We start from the raw sequence: 25,564 nt of genomic DNA, 5'->3' as shown, positions 1-25,564 counted from the left end.
TGCACGCATGTTTTTTTTAAAAAAATACCTGTTAAGTTTTTTTCTCATTTGGATATTTTCTTGAAATTAGGAAATATCAAAACATAATATCTGACCTAAGCCTGAGTAAATAGTGATAAGTAATAATATATAAATAAATGGGGAGAGTAATGTCATTTATACAAAGCAAAAAGAGCAGATGATTCTATTTTTCTTTTCATCTTTTATAGATGTTCACATTCATTATAGAGTTTGTTTTTTTTTTTTTTCTTTTAATGAAACAATATAATAGGAAATTATATGTTTAAAAGTTTTATAGTTTCCTCAGATACTTAGTTTTCCCCTCTGGTCTGTATTCTCATATTTTCAAAATAAAACAAAAACAGAATATTTAAAAATGATGCTTTCTTGTAGTATCTCCCAAGACCCTACATTTTTAACAACCTTGGGTAAGTTTTTTTTGAGTGCACCCTCTGTGGACATTGTGGTTTTTTTCCTTGAGTCATTCTTCCTTGCCTGGAACTATGTAATAGAGCCAATCATTCCATTTAATTTTATGTTAGTTAATTTCTACAGATATATTTATTGAATTTGTTAAATAGTATAGTATAATCTTTAGTCTCTGCTCTTTACTCTTCCTTTCCCTTCCTTTTAAAGATTTTAAAATATTACATCTTCAGAGACAACTCTAAAATCCATAGCTCTACATTTGACCTAATTCTCATGTTTCTATCTCTTTATTTTCTACTATCTTGAATACTTTGATTCCCACCACAGCAAAGATCTGGAACAGAGAGCATCATTTTGCTCCTGGCCTTTTCTTTCCAAATTCAGCCATCTTAGCTTACCTCCCATTATTCCTTAGCATCGTCATCGTCATCGTAGACCTAGGAATTCACTGTCTCCTCCCTTATCCATCGTATCTAATTAGTCAGTGTATAGCCTTAGTATTTTTGCTCTTGCCAGTTTCTTACCATTCCCCAAAGCCAGCATAATTCAGTTCTCTATAGCCTTATTTCTGGAATACTTCAGAAGTTTTTGCTATTCTCCAGTCTGTCTGATTGTTGTTAATCTTCCTAAAGCATTTCTTTTACTTTTTCACTTTCCTGCTTAGGGACCTCACTTTGTCTAAAGGTTGAAATTTGGAATCTCAAGCCTGATATTCAAGGTTCCCTCATAAGGCTGTACTATTTATCATTTAACCTTATCCCCTGATGGTCAGTAACACACATTCTCCCATGTTAATGTTATATTGTCCCAGCATACTGAGAACGTTTCTACATTTGCATATCCTTTCTCATTTCACAGTATTTGATATTTCTTCTCCATTTTTTCCTACGAAGTCTCTGTTTTCTTTTTGGTCATTAAAATTTATATGCCTTTTTCCTTCTTGCGGCTCATGTCCTGTCCTCTCTGAAATTTTCCCAGCCAATGTGGTCTACTCACAAGGCACTTTCTGGTTAGTGTTTTTCACTATTACTTTTTAGTTGGGTGTAGGTCCTGTATTGCTAACTGGATTTTAAGTATCAAGAGAGTAGGGACCATGTTATATATTTTTTTTGTGTTTTTCTAATGGGCTAAGTACAATTCATTACATGTCACAGATGATAAGTTGATATTTGTTCACCCATTATTTCCGTAAATACTAATTGATTATCTACACTCAAGCACTGTTGATGAAGAATTAAACAAAAGAGCCATGGATGCTACTTTCATGGAATTTACATTCTAGAATGGAGAGATAAATATTTTATAGCTAATTTAACAATCCCTATTTAAATACAATTGAAGAATGTGGTTTTCTACTTTTTTTGACAAGTGGAAAAACCAGAGAATTGCCTCCTTTTTTTTCTCTGCTGTTATTGGTATGTATAATTTTTCTTACTTTAAAAATAAATTTTAATAGGGTAAATTACTCTTGAAATTACAGGTTTTCAAGTGGTGAAGCTTAATTGTTTTCTTCTAAATGTGATACTGATATGCTCTATGGGTGAATTCAGTAGACAAAATAATGGAAAGAATGATTTATACATTTTTGACATTAAAACAGTTGTAGCAAATGTATATCAGTCAGTGATGTGTAAACCAATATAAAATAATCGAAAGGTAATGAAAATATTTTTAAAAGGAAGATTTCCCTAAACTCAAAACTATTAGAACTTCGTAGTTAATATACTAAAGCTCTCTTTTATGTGACAGTAAGGTTAGATTAAAATTAAATACATTATTAGACACATTATTATTTCAGCTTTAAGTGTTTTTTCCAGTGGCTTAAACAACATCATGTATTTCATTAAAAAAAAATTTAGCTGAGTAAATTTGAAGATCTAATTGGCAGCATCCCATCTAGCAAATAGAAAGGAACTCCAAAGAGCTGCAGAAAAGAAAGGTTTTTAAAGACAGAAAGGGGCCAGAACAAGGAAGTCATAAACAAAAGAAAGTATTATTTTAGGCAAAGTCACTTTTCTGTAGGGGAAGGCAGGAGTCTTATCAGGTGGATTACCTTCTACTGCTGGCCAGGAAATTCCAGACTGACTAGCTAAGATTGCCATCCTGGGAGAGGAAACTGCAGTTAGGTCAGGTATTAAGTCTTGGTTTGCTGACTTGGGGCTTAATGCAAGTGACTCCATTTGGGGCCTGTTGTTTCTTTTTAATAATAAGCATGATTCTTTTTTTTTTGAGATTGTAATAACCATGAGAAGTTAATGTTGAAAGAATAGCAAAGTATGCAGTGAAACAAAAAATTCTTGTATTTGCAAATGTAAAATCATAATTTACATCAATGTTATATTTAGAAATATTATGAATGTAAATATGGCTTCTCTATTCTCAGTCCTGTAATGCCATTCTTTGTCCAGTGGGAGATGAAGAGTGATGTTGAGACTGCTGTTAACCTATTATAACAGCTTTAAAAAAAATTAAATAGCATTGATGTAAATATGAGGAGAGAAAAGAGTATTTATTTCCATTAAGTGACATAAAAAGCCATGGGAAGAATAACAGGCCGGTGGTTGTGCATTAAGCATTGAAATCCCTAAATTCAGATGCTAATTATAAGCACAAGGACAATTGCCTCCCATGTACTTAAAACTGTTGTATATTTTCTTTAGTCAAAGTGTAATTTAGAGTCTTAAAGTGCTGAATATGGTTTTATTTTTTCACTTCCTTTTAGCATATGTATTAAAAAAATACTGCTGGACTGTGATTTTGATAGGTATAGGTAGAATATTAAAGCAAATGCTTTAATATTTAATTCACATGATTGCTCTTGGATGGTCTTTATTGACTGCTTACCTGCTTCCTACTATTTAAAAATTGTTTAGTAGTAAAGTTAAAATTATTTAAACATATGTGAGCACAATTTACTTGCTGTGGTGTACCAAGGATTTTAAAGCTTAGATTGTGAAAGGATGTATTACTTCCAGCATTAGGAGTATATTTGTTTAGATTATTATAGATTTTAAAACTTATTTTGGTTATGGTCTGTGGTATCTTGTCTTAAAAGTGATATATTGCCTCTTCATTATCAATTTTGACATTTTTAAGTATCTAAGAAAAATAAATTTCCTCTGAATTTTCTTTCGCACCTTTCAATGATGGTTTTGTAATGTGTTCTTCAGTTGTTAAAAGGTATATAGTACAGAAACCCTGTTCTTAGAAGGTAGCTGGCTTTTAGTGTAGAATATCAGGGAAAGTGTTATAGACTTAAATTATTTTTAAAACTTTGTTTTTAGAAATGGAAGTACAAAAATACCCCTTTGTGATCTTACCACTTTTTTTCTGTAGGTATGCTTTTTATTTAGCTTTTAGTAACTTGTAATTTAAGATCACAGTTATTAGGTGTATTTCTGCATTTTATATATTGCTCCCAGATGCTACAGTATTAGTTTTTATCACTGCATATTTTATGAAATGTCAGCCTTCTGTTGGCTGTTCACACAGCATTGTTAGTGATCAAAGACACAACATAAAGGAGAGGAATCTAAACAGTTGGCTTATCTTTGTCCTTCACTGTGACAAAAATACTATAAAATTACTTTATTATAAAAAGTCAAATAAAGACATCATCTAACATGCAACAAAAAGATAAATATCTTTGTTTTTCAGTGAAATGAATTCTTACAATATTTACTATCAAGAAACCTAGTTATAAAGAAAAACATATATTTTTTTAATTTTACAAAGTTTTCCTTGGTAAGTAATGAGAGTAATAGTTGTATATAATGTTATAGTAATACTTTGCTGAATGACAATGCTATGCCTAGGAAAAACCACACAATTTTTGACAACACAAGAGGTTACTCACTTGAAACTCTTAATTTTGTTATTTGAAATACATAAGTGGTTGTTAGTTTTAGTATGTGCATTGTTTAAGTTGTATATGATCTAGGTTATTATTTTCTTGAATTGACTTACTTTGTAGTTTAAAAGTTTATTCCATAGACTTAAAAATCCTTTATTTTTAGTTGAGTAGTTTTAATATCAACATAAAGGTATAGAATGGGAAAAAATTCTTAAAGCCTGAAAGAAAACCTGTAAAAATAAAAATCTTGAATGATTTTGATCAGCTTTTGTGTACGCCGACCACAGCAGTTGGTTCAATCAAATTTATGTTTGGGAATGGTTTTATTAAAATGAGCTGCTGCTTTCAGTAAATCATTGAGAAAGATGTTGGCTTTATATATGTCTTTTTTGGGTGGAGGCAGGGCAATAATAGTTTCTCTTTGCAGCTTTGTAAAGTCAGTAAAGTTGGAGGAGGTCCCTGACCACTGTAGAAATCAGCGTGTTTCTGTGTCATTGTTATGGGTATTTGGAAATAAAAGTAGAATGAGGATTTAGACAAAAATATTGATTTCGTACATGTTCTTTTATTGTTCTCTGAAGAAAACTTCTATTTCTACAGAAAAATAACTGTCAACAGATAATGATTTTAGTATCTTCTTTTTTATCGTCCACAGTTTCTGTTTTATGAATGAATGAAAGCTTGTTTCCCTATGGGAGAATTAGACCTTTGAAAAGCAGTTTTAAAGATATACACATAGGATACTTATAAGTTAATGAACCCCCACCTTTTTTCCTGTGGTTCCGAAACTCAACCCAAGTGTGGTCTGTAGTTCAACATCCGTGTTACCTGATAGCTTGCTATAAATACAGACGATTGGTCTCAAACCCATACCTACTAAATCAGAATCTGTATTTTAACCCATTTCTCATTTGCCCCGAGAATACTCGCTGGTGGCATTTGTGGCTGCAGTGTTTACCCCGAGATAACTTGCGGATTACAGTCCTAACCTTACCCTCAAAGTTTGCCACAAAATATCTTGCTTTTATTATTATTTTTGTATGGCTCTAATATAGCAATAATCTTTGGAAACGAATGACATCATTCTATTTATAGCATTCTGTTTTTAGTAGTGGTATTTCCATTTATAAAATATAGTAAGTCTCGATTGCTGAAAATGTCAAATATTAGATATTCTGCTTTGTGTTGTTCCATTAAATGCTGATCATCATATACATTTCTGTTACATTAGGACTAGAGACGAGTTCTATTTAGAAATAACTCCAAGAACAGTTTTTATATTTTATTTTCACATTGAAAACCAGTCAGATTTGCTTCAGCCTCAAAGAGCGTGTTTATGTAAAATTACATTAATGCTGGCAGCGAGCTGCACTTTTTTTCTAAATGGGAAATGGGTTAATAAAAATTCCCAGGTAATTTATATGAACATTAAAATTTGAGAAGCCCCTGTGGCTTCTCAGTCAAAACCTCTCATTTGCTCTTTGTATGTTTTAATTATGGGAAGGTGATATTAGAGTTGGTCATCTGCAGTTCAAGAGTTGGAGGAGGCAATGGAAGCTCACGTCAGAATTTTAGTGAGACCTTGAAGTAGGCAGGTTTTTAACCTAGAACTCAAAAGGCTTTGGTCTGTAAGTAATTGCAAGTAGAATCAGTAGCTACTTGGTATTATTATTACATGTGGGAAGCTTCACTTGGCCCTGCTGATGTCAAGCAGGTAGTTTCTTTTAGCTTTGAAGTGTCTTATCACATTCCAGGTATTCAGATGACTTCTCCAGTAATAGCATTTCCAGAGTATGTTCTATGGTGTATTTTTCCCAGGAGATGCTCTGAGTAAATAGATCCCATGGTCAAATAGGTTTGGAAAGCACTGTATACTTTGTTCCTCCTTAGGAGAATCACAAGATACATTGATTTATATTAAAAGATTTAACAATCTGGTGTAGCTTAATTCAGTTTTGGATTTTTCAAACTTATTTGACCATAGTATCCTTTTTTTTTTTTAAAGACCATTATTATCTTTTAACATATGCACATACTGGCTTTTTTCCAGTATTTATTTTTCTTAATCAAAATAGATGAGGATAACTTTTGAAATTGTCATAATGTTATGCCACATAAAACATATTCTCCAATATTGTTATTTAAGTGCAAAGGTATTGGTAGAGCCCTTGTGTGTACCAATAGGTTAAACTTGGCAGTCAATTTTAGGGCGGAAATAACTGAGAAAGCATTTTTTGGAAAGAAAACATTGAATAGATCTCAGTCAGATTTGGCAGGTAAATAGAAGGTAAGGGAATTTAGCATTTCTAATATTTACTGGAGTAAGGAAAACCATGAGCAATGGAAGAAGTTAAACATTTCAATTCAATGAATGTTTACTGAAATCCCTGATACAGAATAGGCTCTGTACTTGGCCTTGGGCGTACAATAGTGAGAAAGATTAATTTCTGCCCTTAAGTTGCTTGTTGGAGTGAATACAATACATCCTGATAAATGTATGAGATTTAGAATCCAGAACGTAGTATTTTCCCAGGGGATTTGTAAAAAATAAAGTTGGCTAGAGTACTGTATGCTGGAGAACCAGAGACAGGATGCAATTGTAGTGATAGGGGCTTGCAGTTAGGAGAAACAGAGGAAAGACAATTAGGAGGGAAATTTTCAAAAGATAAGCTTGGGAGGATCAAACAACCTTGGAAATCTTAGAGCTAAGAGTGTGGCTAAATCTAACACCTAAAATGCAATATATTGTGATAGTTAAGACCAATGCTAGATTCTAGAGTAAGTCAGTCAGGCTTGGCTCACCTCCTGATTACTTCTCATCACGAGGCCTCACTCTCTTCAATTGTAATGTGAGAATAGAATGATAGGGAAAATATTAAAACAAAACAAAACAAAAAAACACTTCTATCTAGGAATAATTTCAAACTTATGGAAGAGTTGTAAGAATAGTATACTCTTTACTGAGTTCTTCCGCCGTTAACATTTTATCCCCTTTATTTTATCTTTTGGGCACTTCCTCCCGCCTTCCGTCCCTCAACACACACACACACACACACACACACACGCACACGCACACGCACACACACACACACACACAGTTTTCTGAGCCATTCGAACAGAGATTGCATTTATCCCTAATACTACATTAGTGTATGTTTCTGAAAAATAAGGATATTCTTTCATAACTATAGTACAAAGATCAGCTTCAGTAAACTTAACATTGATATAACATTTATATGTAATCTGTCATCCATATCCTGAATTTATCGGATGACCCAGTAATATTCTTTATAGCATTTTTTCCCATTTCAGTAAGAATCTAATCTAGGATTAGGTATTGCATTTATTTGTCATTATCTTTTTAGTATTCTTTGATTTAAAATAGTTCTATGCCTTTCTTGGTCTTTGATGACACTGACATTTTTGATTAATATAGTCCTTCATTTTTCTGTTTATCTGTCTGTCACTTCTCATTTGGGATTGTCTTCTGTTTCTTCATGACTACGTTTTGTATTCCAACCAGAATACTACATAAATGACCCTTCTCAGGGTATCATATCTGGAGGCACATTGGTGATGTTAATTTTTATCATTTGGTCAGAGTGTAGTCAGAGTTCTCCACTGTAGTGTTATAGTTTTTTTCTCTTGAAACTAATAAGCAGTCTTTGGGGAAATACTTTAAGATCATGCACTATCTTGCTCCTTTTCAAAATTTCCACCTAGATTTTGCATATATTTATGATTCTTGCCTGTACAGTTTTTTCTATAGTGGTTGCAAACTGCTGATTTTCCAATTCCAGTCTTCCAGTCAATGTCAGCATTCTACTGTAAGTAAAAGCCATTCTAATGGACTGATTGGTTTATTTGCTTGTTCACTCAGTCATTTATCATTGGTATGAGCTTATGGATATTTGTTCTTTTCAATGGTTTATATTTCATTACTGTGCTTAGTTATTTTGGTACCCAAATTGGCCAGGTTTGGTTATTAGTAGTACATAGGTTTCCCCCATCATGTTTTTTAGTCTCTTTTTTTTTCTTTATCTTTTTGGCAAAACAAGTTGTTACAGGCTTATCTTTGATCTATTCTGCTCAGCTTAGGGCAGGCATTTCTCTGAAGAGCTCTGATTGGTTCATTATACCATTACAACAGACAGGTCTACTAAAAAAATTTAAGATTTATTCAAAGTTCTCCTTCCTCACCCCACTCAATTCTGTGAGTATATATAATCAAATATTGTACTAATAATTATGTGGATTACTTCTTTCTTTTTTATCCGTTAAGTGGAGATGTGGTATTAATTTGAAATACAGTTGAATTCATTCATTGTAGTTTGCTTTCAGCTCTTGCATTTTGCTCCTTTTTCACATCTTTGTTAATTTAATTTCTTTGAACATATAGAAAATGATGATTTATTTTCCCAAAAAGTAAAATTCGTGAAGAGATATACTCAGAAAAGTGTCACTCCATCGCCCCCATTTCATCTTTTAAAGGCAACAGACTTTATTGTTTTTAGTTCATTCTTCCTTTTATAAAGATAATCAGATCAATTTTCTTACATTTTTTCTTATTTCCTCTGTTTTATGAAAAGTAGCATACTATATATGTTCTTTTGCAATTTACTTTTTTAATTTATCAATATCGCTTGGAAATCACTATCAATAAATAGAAATATTTCTCATTTGTTTTTATAGATGCATAGTACTTTATTGTGTGTATGTACCATAGTTATTCAACTAATCTCTTATGCTTGGGCATTTTAGTAGTTTCTAATATTTTGCAGTTGCAAATATTGCTGTGATGAATAACCTCGTGCATATGTATTTTCGTATTGTTGCAGATTTTATCTTCAGGGTAAATTCCTGGAAGTTGCATTGCTGGTTTAGAGGGTAAATGCTTATGTACTTTCATTAAATATTGCTCAGTTCCCCTGCATGGAGTTGAATGATTTTGCATTTCCACTAGTAATGTGTGGGAGTGCCTGTTTCTCTATCACCTTGCCAACAGTATACTGTGAAACTTTTGAGTTTTTTCCAATTTGATAGATGAGCAAAGGTATCTCCGTGAACGTTTAATTTGCATTCATCTCATAAATGGAGTTTAATGTCTTCTTTTATATTTAAGAGCAACTTTCTCTAGGATATTTGGTCTTTATTCTCTTAGTTTTGAAGGTTCTCTGTAGTGTTATTAGCCATTTATCAGTGATACGTTTGGCAGATGTTTTCCCTGAGGTTGTCATCTGCCTTTTGATTTGCTTGTGGTGTTTTCTGTCATGTAAAAGTTTTGTTTTTGGATTTTGGTTCTAGTTAGAAAGCCTTTTCTTTTATAAATTCTCACATTATAGGAGAGATTCTTTTATCATATCTGAATCTGTTTCTGGACTTTCTGTTCTGTTTCATTGGTCTGTCTATTCATGCAGCAACATCATACTATTTTAATTAAAGTGGCTTTGTAGTATGTTTTAATATCTATAGTATGTTTTAATGAGATCCCCCTACCCCATTATCTGTCTCTTTTCATTGTTCCCTAGCTTTTCCTGAATTTTTCTTTTCCACTTGAACTTTGGCATCAAATTATCTAGCTCCACAAAAAGTTCAGTAATATTTTGATGGGGAGTACATTAAATTTGTAAATTTATGACATATTGATGTTGAGTTGTCCTGACCAAGGATAAGATATTTCTTTTTAGTTGTTAGGCCCTTGTGTCTTTATGTCTTTGTGTCTTTTAAGAGTGTTTATTTTTTATCATGTAGATTTTGAACATTTCTATTTATTCCAAAATATTTAATCTTTTTTCAAATTATTTTTAAATAGAGCTTTCTCATCCATTATATATTCTATCTGGTTTTATTTGTGTATGTGAGCGCTAACTATTTTTGCATGTTCATTTATATCTTACTACCTTGCTGGATTCTTTTATTTCTTGAGTTTTATCATTTGTTTTCTAGGATTTTCCAGCTGTTTCAGCATATCAACTGCTGATAGTATTATTTCTTCTTTTCTAGTCCATTGGCCTACAATTTTTCCTCTAATAATTTTGTTTCTTTTCCAATTCTTATTTTTGATATTTCCAGTGGTTTTCTCTAGTCTATTTTGTTGATTAATATGTCCAAAAAAGTAGGTATTCTTGCATAATTCCTGACCTTTGTGGGAATGAGCAATCTTACACTGCGAGCTATCAGTGGGAGAAAAAATGTAGAGAACTGCATGAGGTAACACACTGTTTGAAGTGCTTTACAGGCATTACATGTATCATCATATGTAATTCTCTGTAATATCTCTCTTCCCTTTCATAGCCGATATTTTTGAAGGAGTTGTTTTTACCTGTCACTTTTCCACCTTTATTTCCTCACCTCCCATTCTAATTCCTCGAACAGCTCTATTCCAGTTTCTCCATTGTCAAAACTTAGGCCAACATTGAGAGCTCTATGTTATTAATCTAATGGGCTTCCCGCCCTTCCTCCCCCATCTTTACCTTACTTTCTTATTTTGCTCTCAGTAGCATTCAACATTGTAGGCCATGACTTCTTCTAAATGTATTTTTCCCTCTTAGCTTCTAAAAAAACCACATTCTTCTGGTTGTTCCTTTTCAATTTTCTAGTTATTCTTTTTCTACTTGGCTTCTACCAGCATATTCTAGGCCTCTTTCTTAAAAACTCTGTTCTATCTTCTTTTTGAACTGTTAAGCTTTCTAAACAAACCAGTGGGTTAAATTATCATCTATAACTGCAGTTATTCTGAAAGTAGCATCTTTAGTCTGCACTTGTCTTCTGAGATCAAGATCTATATGTCTACCTGCCTATCTGGTATCTAACTTTGAAATGTCAAAGTTACTTCACAATATAAGTAAGTTCTAACCCTTGCTCTCAAATGCTTCCAGTTTTATTTAAGTGACTAGTATCATATATCTCATCATATATGCCAGTAATCTGAACACCATTGTTGATTATTCTCTTTCATTCACCACCTTTATCCACTGCATTATCAGGTCTTGTTGAATTTCTCTCTCCATACCTTCCAGTTTTCTCTAGTCTGAAGGAAAGAGAGACCCTGTCAGCAGAAGAAAACATTTTGAGTAAATAATAGAGATGTTATATTTAGTAGAATATATAAAGTAGAGGCATACAAGTAAGATTAGAAATAACCTTACAGCTCCTTTGCCGAGGATACTGATAGCGAGAACAAGGAATTTGGGTAGTCATTGGGTGCCATAGGTAAATGAGATGATCAGATTCCTTTGCAGCACTTAGTAAAACTGAAAAAAATAAAAAAATGAGGAAGGGGCAGCAGATGGGAGACTAGTTAGGAAGCTAGCAATTTTAGCAGTTTTATTAAGAGGTATTAAGTGCTTATATTAGCGTATGACTTTGGAGACTAAAAAGAGACAAATTTGATAGATACCACAATGTTATTCAGTAAGATATGGCAACAGTGTGAATCTGAAGGTACAGAGGAGAGAAATGAAAATTCCAAAATTTCTTTGCAAAGTGATGCAGGTGAAGTAGAAAGTTTTGGGGAAAAATAATGAGTTCTGTGTTTGATATATTGCCTATAAGGTGCTGATAGACTATCAGGTAGAGACATTTAGGGAATGATTGGAGATGCTGAGTGGGTTTCTTCTTCAGTGCCAGCTCTATCTGATAGTATCATGACTCTACAGAGCACTGTTGAGAAGTCATTAGAAGCAACATCCAACCAATTGGCAATGCCTACTTTGGGTTCATGCCAGCCGTGATATAGTTCTTAGGATCCAGGTAGGACTAGAGAGGTGAGGACAGACAATGATGGTTGAAGGCATGAAATTTGAATGAGACTGCTAAGCCCTCCCCTCTGCCCCCTACCCCCCAAAGGTCATGGTGGTGGAATAAATTGAGAAAGGAATCAGAGAAAGATAGATCTTGGAGAACTTCTATATGTTAATAAGGTGGCTGCATCAGAAAAAGGGTCAAAACTGATGGGTCTATTGTTGAAAAAAAAACAGAAACAAGGGAAAGAAAATTTTAGAAAGGAGATCCTGGTTATTGAGGCTACAGAAAAGTCAAGAAGTATAAAGACTTGGGAAAGGACATTACATTTGGATTATGGAGAGAACAATTTCACTAATTCAAAAAAAGGCGAGGGTTATATAAAGAGGGATTTATATTTTTGTAAAGGTGATGTTGAATAAAAACGTTCCATAAGAAAATGGAGTTTTTGAAAAATTATAAATAGGCAAATAATGCTAATATTTTGCTAGACTTTGAAAAAGTTTTTAAAATATGAAATAAGTAAGTGAAAATTTAAAAAATTCATCATGGATTAGAAACCGAATTGGAACTAGGGAATTGAAAGAATGGTGAGGAGGCCCTTTTAAATGGAGTGTTCTGTATAACAGTGGGAACCTTCTGGAACCAGGTAGTAAACATTCTAGATTTTCGCATAATACTCAGGTCTAGGAAGCAAAGTGCTTGTAAAGCAAATGGTGAAGCATAAGTGCAGAAATCCCGCTGAAGGTTGCATTGCTGGGCAGGAAGCTGGCAAAGTGATCTTATTTTCGGCAACTGCAAAGTGGTACTTTAAGTAAATTGGGCTTTGTTTTACAAAGAATAGTGAGTTGTGACTTGCTTCATCTGATACAGGGAAGAAATAGGATATGTTGGAGAGATTTTAGAGTATACCCACAGATAGTGGCCCCCTCTGATTATCTGGCCAAAAACTGACAACTAAACGGATATTTTAATTACAGGAGCAGTTTGGTATAAGAATGGAATGCATTGAAAATGCAAACCTTACGACTTAATACATGTGTAGTTCTGGTTGATGACTTATTGAAGACTTAAACCAACTGTAAAAGACACAAAAAAGAAAAGAGATAAACATGGATCAGGGAAAGTAAACTTATATATTTGTATATATCCAGCAAACTTTCTGAATTCTTTTATTAAATTTATTAAAGTATCTATAGGTCCTCTTGGGTGTCTTAAGTTGGCTATCTTAAGTTGACATATCTGAAAAAATGACAACTTTGTTTCTTTTTTCCTCATTATGCATCTTATTTTATCTTATCTTGCTGTACTGTCTTGAAGTTTTAGTAGAATGTCCAGTAAAAGTGATAGCAGGCATTACTTATTCTTTTTCAAAGGGTAGTGCTTCTGATGTGTTACCATTATGTATTATGTTTGGTATAGATTTTTGGAAAAGTTCATTTCTTTCCCTTCATCTCTTTAAGATAGTTTTCTCTTTATAGTTAAAGTTTATTTTTAATTTGAAAAATGGTGTTAAATATTATCAAAATGTTTTCTTTCTGAATTGAAATGATGCTATAGTTTTGCTCCTAATGAGTTACATAATATGCAGTATTTTAATGACATGAAACCTCCAGTAAGCTTCATAAACAAAAGGTTGTTAATCTGTTCTCCAAGATGTGAGCAGTCATTTTTTTCCTTGATTGCTGCAGGTCCTGTTCTGAATCCTGTGGGCTGTGATACTGATTGCAGCTCTTCAGGAGTCAGCAGGAATGAAACTAGGGATTGAGAGGGTCAGCTATGAATTTGCCAATATATTCTAGCTTTTTTTTTTTTTTATCGAGTTCCAAGTAAAAGTATAGGTCATGTTGGAGGGAGGCTACAAGGCACTGAATAAAAATATTCCATTTTTATTCATTACCATATATGATATTTTTTTATAGTGCACACTGGATTTTATTGAGAAAATATTTAAATTGTAATTTGTGTTAATGGGTTTAATTACCTCAATCTAATGATATTCTTAAATTTCTTGCAAATAATGAAGATTTTAAAAAAATTATTACTTTAATAAATAGTTACCTGACTTTTTAGATCTCTTCTCTGGGATATTATCTGTATATTACTTCCCCAAAAATATTCTGGAAAATGCCTAATTTAAATCTAATAGCTATAGCAGCTTTTACATGGTTAATCATTCTCTTCAGTAAAATCGAATTAACTGTTAAAGGAGAATTTGATTAAGCTATTTCTTCTTATTTTTTCCCTCTTTCTTATTATGTTTCCCAGAAAGCCAGAGTTGGGACTACTTGTCTTATCTGAAGCTTTGGGTGTGTATTGACATCCTTCTTTGAGGGCCATGATATGATTTACTAGTTTGGGGTCATTTTTTCTTGTTGTTATTTTTGTTCAGTATAGAAACGACCTATTTTTCAAAGTGTATGTTTTGATTTTAACGAAAAGATTTTTAAAATATGTGAACTGAACCCGTATAAAGGTTTGCTATCATAAAGTGCCATATTTGACTTCTCTGTTCTGAAGGACAGTCTTTCATATTTAATTACATTAAATTAAACATTTCTTATGCTAATTATTTTTATTTTATTTGCCTATCCCAAAAATTATTATATAAAAATTCCATATAAATTAATAATTACTAATCATAATTTTCCTTATTAAAATAATGTATCAGTCCTTTATTTTGTTTTAGCATTAATTATAATATTCACATGTTCATATATCATAGCTATAGAGATTTGAGCAAAATAATAGAATAAAATTACTTGATGAAAATTGGGCCCACTGGGGTGGGGCAGGGAAGAAGGCAGTAGGGTAGTGATAGAATAAAAGACCTATTTTTCTTTCATTCTTGTCTATCACAGTTTAGAAGAGGGAGACTAGCAAGATAAATGTGCCTAGAACTACAGAGCAGGCTCGTGTGATTTATCATATTTTTCAGAGTGTAATATAGTAGTCGACAATAATTTGGTGAATGATCTTTATCCTTGCGTGAAAAAGTCTATTCAGTATCATGAAAACATCTATTATTACACAGAGCATAAATATAATTTCTGTATTGCGTTATTGGATGTTAGCAAAGCCCTTTTTTTCCTTAACTCGCAGAAACCTCACAAGATTTGTCTGCTGTAATTGAGCATATTAATATACGTATTAATATTTACTGTTATACTTCCCCCAAATGAAGCACACGTTCCTGATCTTTAATCACGGAAGTTGATAAAATGAACCCCATATATGATGAACTTTGTTTTTCTGCATGAACAAATTTTTTTATATGATCAAATTTTCTTCTTATTAAATGACTATTCTTTTTCCTTTCTAAAACATTTGGTCTTGTTTTCTATGCCCAAACAAATTCTTCTAAACATAATTTAACTATTGTGGTACTCTTCAGTTCTAAACTAAGAAGTGCTGTTGAGCAGAAGTCTAGTTGCTAAAAATGCCAGGTAAATTGGATAATTTTAGTACATGTTATTCAGTGCATTACTTATAATTAAATTTAAAAAATCAAGTTAATGAGTCACTCATTCATTGAAAGATACCCTAATATTGTATGTAATTGTATGAAACTGGGAAGGCCAGTTTGTCAGGAAGTGCAGCTCTGCTGTTTCGCAGAGAGTTTTTACTCTAATGAGAGGCTTTTGTTTAAGAAGAAAGATTATCCTGAAAGAGAACTGTACCAATCTAAAGATGAATGTTTTGGACGCGTAGAAGCCTGATTCTAAGTTGAACTTAAAATGTCATGGCTTTTAGCAAATTAATAGAATAATGCTATGTTAAGTGGTTTCTAGGCATCAAATCTTGGTTAAATAACACTAAAAATAGACTAAGCTACCGAGGGTCAAATATAGTAATCATAGTCAAAAGAAAATGCAACATAGTGCTTTATGAATTTAGTTATTTTTTAAACTTTTTGTACTTGAGAATTAAAATGATTTACCAATCGATTTCTTAAAAATAGTTGATATATGTATACATGGTCAAATCTTATAACCACGGGAAAGATCTGTTTTCTAGTCAACAATATCCCTTTGTTGTAAGAGGTAGAAATGGCTTAATCTGAAACTTACTGCGCCATTTTAAACATGTTCTAACTGATGAACTATGTTAGGTGTTAAAACAAGTCTAGCCTTCTGGCAAGAGTGACAACTTCTTCATGTGGAAAATCTGGAATTGCCTTCAGGAAGTATTTTAATAAGCTCTTTGGAACTCTTTTCATTTGATTATGTCAACTTTGGGAGTGAGATGGAGATAGGCCATAGGTCTGAATTTTCTAGGAGTTTTGCTATCACTTATTCTTACTCTGGTAATTTTATATTTGGAGATTTCTTCTGGAATTTATTTATATTCCTTGCATTATTTGTATGAATGAGGATCAGGATGTGTTTTGGCTTTGTCTGACCAACCTGCACAATGGTTTTAGGGATATTTGAAAAGGAACACCATTCGAAAATTCTGATTCTCAGCTGTATATATCTGCCTAACTAGATTAACATCCTTAGGAATTTACTAAACTTATTTTTCTTCCATTTTTATGTCCTGGTACCACCATTTTTCTCATGTTTTTCTGTCTCTCAGTCTTCCATTTCCATAGGTACTCTGTTAGTCTGGTTATTAATACTCTATACCTCCACTGGAATCACCTTCCTAAAATACTAAGGACCCAATAATCGATTCAGCCATTTTTCTGTGCTGCTAATTATTAACGACATTATTCAGTTTAGATTTTATTTCTTTTTAAGAAGCAGCTAATAGGCAATGCGATTAATAAAGGAATAGTAGTTCGATAATTAAGTAAGTGATGGGGAAGTCATGAGCTATACGAAGCAGAAAAAATAGATCTTAAATAATTGAGTCCTTTGTAGACCTAACTTATTATCTGTTCTCTCTTTGGTTTTAATTAGTTTTGTCCTCTTCTGTTTTCAGAGAATGAAAGCTTCCTCAGAATTCTAGAATAACTTGGGACAGTGAGTACTTTTCTTAGACTTTGCTCTAGTGCAGTATGGTTTGAGTTTTTCTTTTTGTAGAATTTGAGCAACATAAATTAGTATTTATTAGATAAAAGGTGACAGACAGGTAATGCTACAAAAAGGCAATAGATTAAAAAAAAGAACATAGAAACAAATGGAATAACATAAAGAGGAGTAGTTAATGAGATGTTGAATAATAAGTCTGGAACTGAGAATTTAGAATACAAAATAAAATTATGGACAGTGCTTAAAGTTTCAGTCTGTTTTAGCTGAAATAGTTACTTTAAAAAATCTTATTTTTATGCTAGTTACAGGAACATACCTAAAAGAAGGTGATATTTTAATTACAAATATGTTTGTGTACTTATTGTACTGTGAAGGATGTCGACTTTGAAAAGTCTCATGCCTTATGTCTGCCAGAGGAAACGGACAAAGACTAATACGATCTTAGGGAATTTTTCATTTCTTGGAGTCAGGTTGCGTCTGCAACTTGCTTAGGGAGACCACATGTGGTTCCTGGAATTTTCTAACTTTTCACTGGCGTTTAGACTGGTCTTGAGGATTGAAGTGAACCTCAAGTGCCCAAAGCAACTCTCAGAATCGACCCAATTTTTTTTGGTTCATTTAAACAGTGTGATTGAAACTAATCTGTTTCTTATTCTTAAGCTAATTTGAACTTGGTATCCAGAGCTTGATCCTAAATGGAACCAGGATATAGAGAATTGAGGTTATCTTGTTGGCATCAAGAGAAATATTAGAAGATATAATCTTCAAGTCATAAAAAGTGCTCTTTTTGCATTATATATACATTGGTTTCTGTTTTGCTCGGTGCTTAGGGTAGTGTGGGATCTAACTTGGTGCCAACTATGGATAGTGAAAAATGAGCATGGCTATTTGGGAGAAAATAGTGTTGTATGCTATTACAAGATGAAGAGTCATTTTGGAAATGAAGATATGTTTTATTGTCAGGACAACCTGGAATAATTTCACTTACCATAAAAGCCAGAGGAATAGATTTATCTTATGTCTGTACTTTTGGGATCATTGGCTATATAAAGGTTTATAAAGTTAAGGGGTTTCATGAAAAAGTGAGTAATGGTAAGGTAAGTTACACTTATAGTTGCCTTTAAGTTGATGTAGCATGGTTTAGTGGTTAAGACCGTATGGACTCTGAGTTCAGATTGCTTGAGTTCAAATCCCAGCTTTACCATTCATTAGTTTGAGCAAGTTAGTGTCCGTCCTTAAGCTCCTCTTAGCTGTTTCGTTGTTGTTGTGGGTGGAGGTGCGGACACATTAAATGAGATATTCCATATAAGTATCAATATCATAGTATGGTATTGATGTTATTGCTGCTAGCCTTCTTTTTCAAGCAAATTTTATTATTTTTAACCTTCTGTTTCCTTTCATAGTCCTGATGTAAGTCATGGGGTAAAAATCAAAATAAACAAACCTGAGTGGGTATTTTCTTTGATTCAAAGGAGATACTGGGTAATAAACTTTAAGCTTTCACTGCCACATTTAACTTCACTGATAAGCTTTGAAAGAATAATATCCATCTTGAAATTTCAAAATTAAAAATGTCAATTAATCTTGGGTGAAAGTTTAGAGTTTTGGAATTTTTTAGAATCTCTAAGCTACTAGAACCTTATGATAGCAGCCTTGACTCACTGTCCCAGTATGTCAGGTTAATTGGACAGTGAATGTAATGTATGCATCCATAGTGACAATTGTGGCTCATGTAAAAGGGAAGATGAACATACTTTAATTTTTCAGTGATCAGAAGTGTCTGGAAATATAGTAGACATTTTCTGTCCTGAATGCAGGGTCACTGAACAGGGTTATGTGTAAACTCTTATTCCATTTTTTGAGATAACTGTTGCTTGTGTTAGGCCCTTTTACATATTTATAAGATTCTTTACTAGTCCACAATATATTTTATTTAACTAATGGTTAATTTTTGCAACAAAATTTTCTTTGTGAACCATTCATCTCCCTTAATCATTTGTATGTTTTTTGACATATTTGTCTCTAAATGACTTAGTTTTAATCATAAAAAATTAAAATCTGTATTAAAGAAAATCAAATTTGATGGAGACAGCTTATATATAGTTGAAACTGCTTTTGTTTAATTATCCTTTTCTATTGAAAAGAAACCTTGATAGTAGGTATTCAAAGAAATATATGAAATTTAATATTAAGTTGGGTATGATTTAATTGGACTAAATGAAGTCATATATATGTATACATATATTCAACAAATAATTTAAAAATTATGTACCTGAAGAATGGAAAGTGGTTGTTGCTGGTAGATATCTTTTAAAAAGCTTGGAAGGTCATCTGTTTCACTGCTGTATCAGAATTTTTGGAGAAGGATCTGCTTGGGAATCTCCATTTTACAAAGCTTCTCAAGTGATTTTCATGCACACTAAAGTTCTGGAACCACTGCTGAATTCTTTGAAAGCTCAGGATATTGGCTTCTGGTGGTTCTTATGATGGAAGCTGCTTTTCCCTAGTTGGGGGAAGAATGGGTGAGTTGTGGTAGCTGTACCCGATGATTTGCCATGCCCTATACTGTGAAATTTCCAAAGCTTTCAGGGTCAGTCTTAGTTTCTGCTCTAAGTCTTCTCTCAACTGGTACTCCTTGGTGAAGGAACATGTCATGTTAATAGTGATGCACAACCGAGTGGAATGTAACAGAGGCTTCACGTGTTTCCTAAAACATCGGTATTGCTGGTGAAGAACGGTCAGGGAGCTTAAGTGGTCTTCTGGGGCTGGGATTGAAACTGAGGTTGATTTATTTTAAAGCCCAGACTCTTGACACTATATATGCTACCCTCCTTTTAAGTGGAAAGAACAAAAGCTATGGGTTCAGGTTGCTTTGGATTGGAAATATGCTTCCATCACTTGCTGGCTTTACTAGTGACTCCACACTTCCTTAAACCTCAGTGTCCTCATTTGAAAAATAGGCATGATAATTGTTAAATTTCTAAGGTTATTGTGAGGATTAATGACCTGAAGCACATTTTTTGGATTACTTCAGCATATTTTTATATTTCTGTCCCAGAGTGGACAATTATTGAATTGATTGATGACTATTAATCAACAAGTTAAGATAAGGAAAATATACCTTATTATAGGCTAAATGACTTTGTCAAATTATGAAATGTATGTTTTCCTGTTCTGATGATAGAAATGTGGAAGATACTAGATGTGTGATGGAATTTTCCTTTAGGAAAAGAATGTAGGATTCTAATATTTTTTTTTACTACTGATATCCCGATAAATTCTAAATTTTATCTAGCCCAGAGCCTTAAAGCTCCAGATTCTTCTTACAGCTCCAGATATTTATACTGAAACGCCTACAGGACATCTTCAACAGGTCGCCCCTTACTTAACATGTCCAAGCCTAAACTTGGACTTTTTTCTAATGACAACTGATCTTCCAGGGTTCCTTATATCAGTGAATGGAGTTGCTATCCATCTGCATCCCCACAAAATCTAATCTTCCACCAAACTCTACTGATTGTTATCCCACAAATCTTTCTGCCTTCTCTCCATCTTCATTCACTTTCATAGGTTTATTCTAAGCTCCTGTCATCTCACACCTAACTCCTCCCCTGCACCTCTCTTGCCCCTTTCTGTAATTCAGCCAGATTTGGTATATTTTTAACTTATAATTTATTGCTATACCTTATTTAAAACCTTTTAGTAATTTTGCCTTATTGACTTTTTCTGCCCATGTTGTTTCATGTATGTTCCCTCTCTAGCTGTGACTGGCTTCTCTGCCTCTATTGACTTTGAAAGTGCTTATCTCATAACTGCTTTTATTTTATTTCACTTTTTATTGTTTTTGGACCAATTATTTTTATTTATTAAAATTTATTGGGGCAACAATGGTTAATAAAATTATATAGATTTCAGGTGTGCAGTTCAGTATATATCATATGTGTATTGCATTGTATGTTCACCACCCAAAGTTAATTTCTTTCCATCAATGTACATTTGGCCCACTTTATCCTTATCTACTTACCTCCCGCCTCTTTCCTTTTGGTAATCACTAGACTGTTGTCTGTGTCTATGAATTTTTATTTGTTTGTTGCTTTCAGTTTCATGTCCCACACATAAGTGAAATCATATGGTTCTCAACTTTTTCTGTCGGACTTATTTCACTTAGCATGATAATCTCAAGATCCATCCATGTTGTCACAAATGGCAGTAGTTCATCTTTTCTTATGGCTGAGTAATATTCACTGTATATATGTACCACATCTTCTTTATCCAGTCATCTACCAAAGGGCCCTTCAGTTGTTTCCATGTCTTGGCCACTGTGTGCTGTGAATCATGTGGCAGTGAACATCAGGGTACATATATCTTTATGGATAAATATTTTCAAATTTTGGGGATAAATACCCAGAAGAGGGATTGTTGGGTCATATGGTAATTCAATTCTTAATTTTTTGAGGAACCTCCATAGTGTTTTTCCGTAGTGGCTATACCAGTTTATATTCCCTCCAGCAGTGTATGTGGGTTCTTTTTTGCCCACAACCTCTCCAGCACTTGTCATTACTTGTTGATGATATTATGCCATTCTAACAGGTGTGAGGTGATGTCTCATTGTGCTTTTGACTAACATTTTCCTAATAGCTAGTGAAATTGAGCATCTTTTCATGTATGTTGGCCATTTGTATGTCTTCTAATGTGAGAAGTGTCTGTTTATGTTCTCTGCCCATTTTTTAATAGAATTGTTTGTTTATTTGTTGAGTTGTATGAGTTCTTTATATGTTTTGGATATTAGCCTTTTATCAGAGGTGGTGTTTGCAAATATTTTCTCACATTCATTTGGTTGCTTCTTTGTTTTTTCGATGGTTTTTTTTGCTGTGCAGACCTTTTTAATTTGATATAGTCTCATTCATTTATTTTTGTTTTTATTTTCCTTGCCTTTGAGGTCAAATTCATAAAATCCTCTCTTAAGTCCATGAGTTTAGTACCTATGTTCTTCTATGCAATTAATTGTTGTAGGTCTTATATTTCAGTTTTTGGTCCATTTTGAGTTAATTTTGGTGTATGGTGACAGATAGCAGTCTAGTTTCATGCTTTTGCATATGGCAGTTATGATACAAAAGATACAGGAATCATAACTACGTTTAGACCTTTGCACTTGTGCCCAGATGGGCACACTTGCCATACCTTTTTGATCTCATCTTAAACAGTCTTTGTTTAAGTCTTTGCCAATCTTTGGGCTAAATCAAGTCCCCTGTTATAAAATCTTGGCTCCCCATATTTTTTTAAATATCTATTTAATTTAATTTATTTAAAAAATTTTTTTTAATTAAAAATTATTGGGGCAACATTAGCATTTATCTTTGTTTGCAATTATGTATTTGCATGGTTATTGGGTACTGTTTCCCCAAATAAATTGTAAGGTCTAGGAGAGCTGACACAATTTCATTGTCTACAAACAGCCCTGATAACAGATGAGAAATATTATATGACTGACTGAAGTACACATAACTAGGCAATTAAAATACAGTGATTAATTCTGAAATGAGGTAAGTACAGATGGAGTCACAGTGTTGGCATTTTAGCCATTGTTATTTGGGAATAGTTTAGTTATTGTAGCACTGGCTTGATCAGCCTCTATTTTACTTTTTTCATTAAAAATAAATATAAGAGTATTTTGAATTTTGATTTTCCCAGTTCTGATTAAGAGCTTCCAGAAGCTGATTGTACATGAATGAGCTTTAAAGTAAAAAGTTCTCTTTCCTCACATCTGCACAGTATTTGAAATTTACAATTTAAAAATGATATAGTTGGTTACATCCTTTTTGATGTTTATTATATGGAATGTGTTCATTTATATTTGTCACCTGAGGCATAAAAATTTTTAAAGACTACCAAAATTTATAAAGACAAGAAATTATAGATGTTATAATAAGTTTCTCAACTCTTATAAAAAGTTAAAGAAAAATCAAGATGATTAATATAATATTGGAATTATGTTCTTAGTTGTTTTTTGGTATTTGGACCTTAATTTACTGCATGACCGTTGTTGGCAGATTGAAATGTTCTTGTGAAAACTCTTAAGACTTTAGTATTTTTTTGAAAATTGATTTAGTACTTTGTTTGCATTTTAAAATTAGTGCTTTCAATAAGATTTTGGTTTCTTTCCATCCTGAATTCTCCTTAGGAGTGCACAACTTCAAAAATAAAGAGGCACAATCAGCAGAAAAAAAGAGGTGGTCTGAGCATTTATGTGTTAAATATGCATGTTAATTAGGAAAAAAATTAGAAAAATATGAAAACAGATGTTACATAAATTATTGCAGTCCCAGGGCAGCAGTAACTTATACACTGACAATAAATTTTATATGTGCATGTGTATGTCTATTTCTAGATTTCTCAGTATTTATGCAATTCCTTGGGGAGTAACTAGAAAAAGAACTGGTATATCCTTTCAGTGAGTCTATGGTAAACATTTCTTCTGCACATGGATTGCTGAGAAAGTCTAGTTGTTTCATACAGTCTCTCTGTACAGGTAGTCTTCAAGTTTCCTAATTCTGCCTGTAGTTTTTTCCCTCCCTTCTTAGTTTCTCTGATGGTATGTATGTCAGTGAGATCTTTTATTGGATATATCCTGTCAAAACAAGAAGTAAATTACAATCCTAGCAATGTAAGAAATATAAAATTGACCTAGATATAAAGTGTGTATTTAGAAACAAAACAAATTACAACTACTCAGGACACTGATTGTAGTGTCACTTTTTCTTTTGGTTACTGTCATACTTTCTGAAGGAATAGCCATCATTCGCTGAGTAGTATTGACATATTATTATTACGATATATATTATCTTATATAAACATACATTCATCATATGCACATGTGCTGGAATAGTTGAAAGATATTTGAATGTCTTTCACTCTTAAAGAGTCATCCACAGAATAAAAATGGTCTGTATTTTTACAAGGAAAAGATGAGAAATAGAGACATGCTTTATTTTAGTGGTTTAGCAATTTTTAGTTCAATCATCCAGAAAAGCCATGTGACTGTATTGCTGTCTAAGGAGTTGCTGACAATATTTAGATATTTTTCATATGTATATTATGTAATTTAGAAACATGTTGTTTGTAACTTTTTCAGGTAAGATTGAAAGTTAAAATAAGGAAATGCTATATCAGAATGTGATCAAGCATTTTCTTAAACAAATGAAACATGAATTGTATTCAGTACAAGGGCACAAAAAAGTTTCTGGAAATCTGTCTAGACATCAATGCCACATTCATTCCTATTCTTTAGAAATCATACCTTATTATTTGGTTTTAATAGCATATGATGCTAAAATGTGTTTTCAGTAATTAATTTCTTTTGAATCTCCATAGGTTTCAGTTATATATTATCTTTTTCAGTTCTATGTTATCAATTTATGTTTTACATTATATTACCTAATTACTGTTGTCCTTTTGTATATATGCTGAGCCACCAATAAGTATGGGGAGTAAACTAATACAGAATGAAATCTAGAGGAGAATGATAATAATATGTTTAGTAATTTATTATTATTAAGATATTCTTAACTTGGGTAGCTGTTTAAGAAATTCAGTTGTCATTCTTACAGATTAAATGTAGAGATATATCTATGTCAGATATGATTTGTGAAAGTATATTATTAAAGGTGATAAGAAAGTTTTCTTTTTCTCTAGGCAAAAAGGCTATGGAAATTAATTTTTAATTCACAAATAATATTTACTTGCCACACTGATACATCTGTTTTCTAATTTAATGTTTTATTATTGCTTTGGAATCCATTTTCAATGGAATTTTTTTCACATTTGTTTTCAGATTTCCATTTTTTTTTTATTTTATGTGCTTTTAATACTTGATATTTTGCTACATATTAGAATAATATATTTGTTACTTGAACATTTTTATGTCATTTTTAATGAAATGAAGTTCTAACAGTTGATTTGTTTTATTTTGAGATATTTTAGATTTTTTTTGTTCTTTTTGGTATGAAAATGCTTTTTATTGTAGGTATTATAAAATGATTCTCTTCCAGGAGTTAAAATAGATAATGGAAAGGGTGATGAATGAGTAGGCTAATATTTGTCTCCTAAGAACCTAAAATATTATGACATAAATTTTTTCTGCCTGCCTTTTGCATTGTCTGCTTTGGTTTAAGGTTCCTTCTGGCATAGGAATATTTCAAACTATTTTATTTATTTATTTTTCTAGGTCTTTGCTGTTCTTCCTGCAGCTCAGTTGAAGGAGAACTCAGCTGACTTTTATTTCTTGATTCCCCTTTACTTCCTATTTGCCATCCGAGGCTTGTATTGGGAGAACTCTGTTGTACTGAGCCTGAAGTTATCTTTGACTCGTAACAAGAGCATGCATTTTCAAGTGTCAGTTAGATTTGTGGATCAATAAAGTTCTCCTGAAAGGTAAGTATATATTTATTCAAAATGTACATTTAAAAATTGAATACTATCAATACCTGCATGGACTGGGTGATGTATAACAACAAAAATTTATTTTTCACAGTTCTGGAGGCTAGGAAATCCAAGATCAAGGTGT

General features: G+C 32.6%; 1 long non-coding RNA gene across 1 annotated transcript in view; it reads left to right on the top strand.

The window, feature by feature from the left end:
• LOC105288888 overlaps positions 1-25,453 on the top strand; it is a 110,480-nt gene extending 85,027 nt beyond the window's left edge. Inside the window, exon 3 of the long non-coding RNA XR_895632.2 lies at positions 25,226-25,453. This is a non-coding gene — a long non-coding RNA (uncharacterized LOC105288888). The remainder of the gene's footprint in view (positions 1-25,225) is intronic.
• Positions 25,454-25,564: the final 111 nt, after the last annotated feature.

The sequence above is a fragment of the Pteropus vampyrus genome, unplaced genomic scaffold (genome assembly GCF_000151845.1).
Source record: "Pteropus vampyrus isolate Shadow unplaced genomic scaffold, Pvam_2.0 Scaffold1, whole genome shotgun sequence".
NCBI classification, from domain to species: Eukaryota; Metazoa; Chordata; class Mammalia; order Chiroptera; family Pteropodidae; genus Pteropus; species Pteropus vampyrus.
Note: the sequence above shows the minus strand (reverse complement) of the source record. Positions and strands in the feature narration are given on the sequence as shown.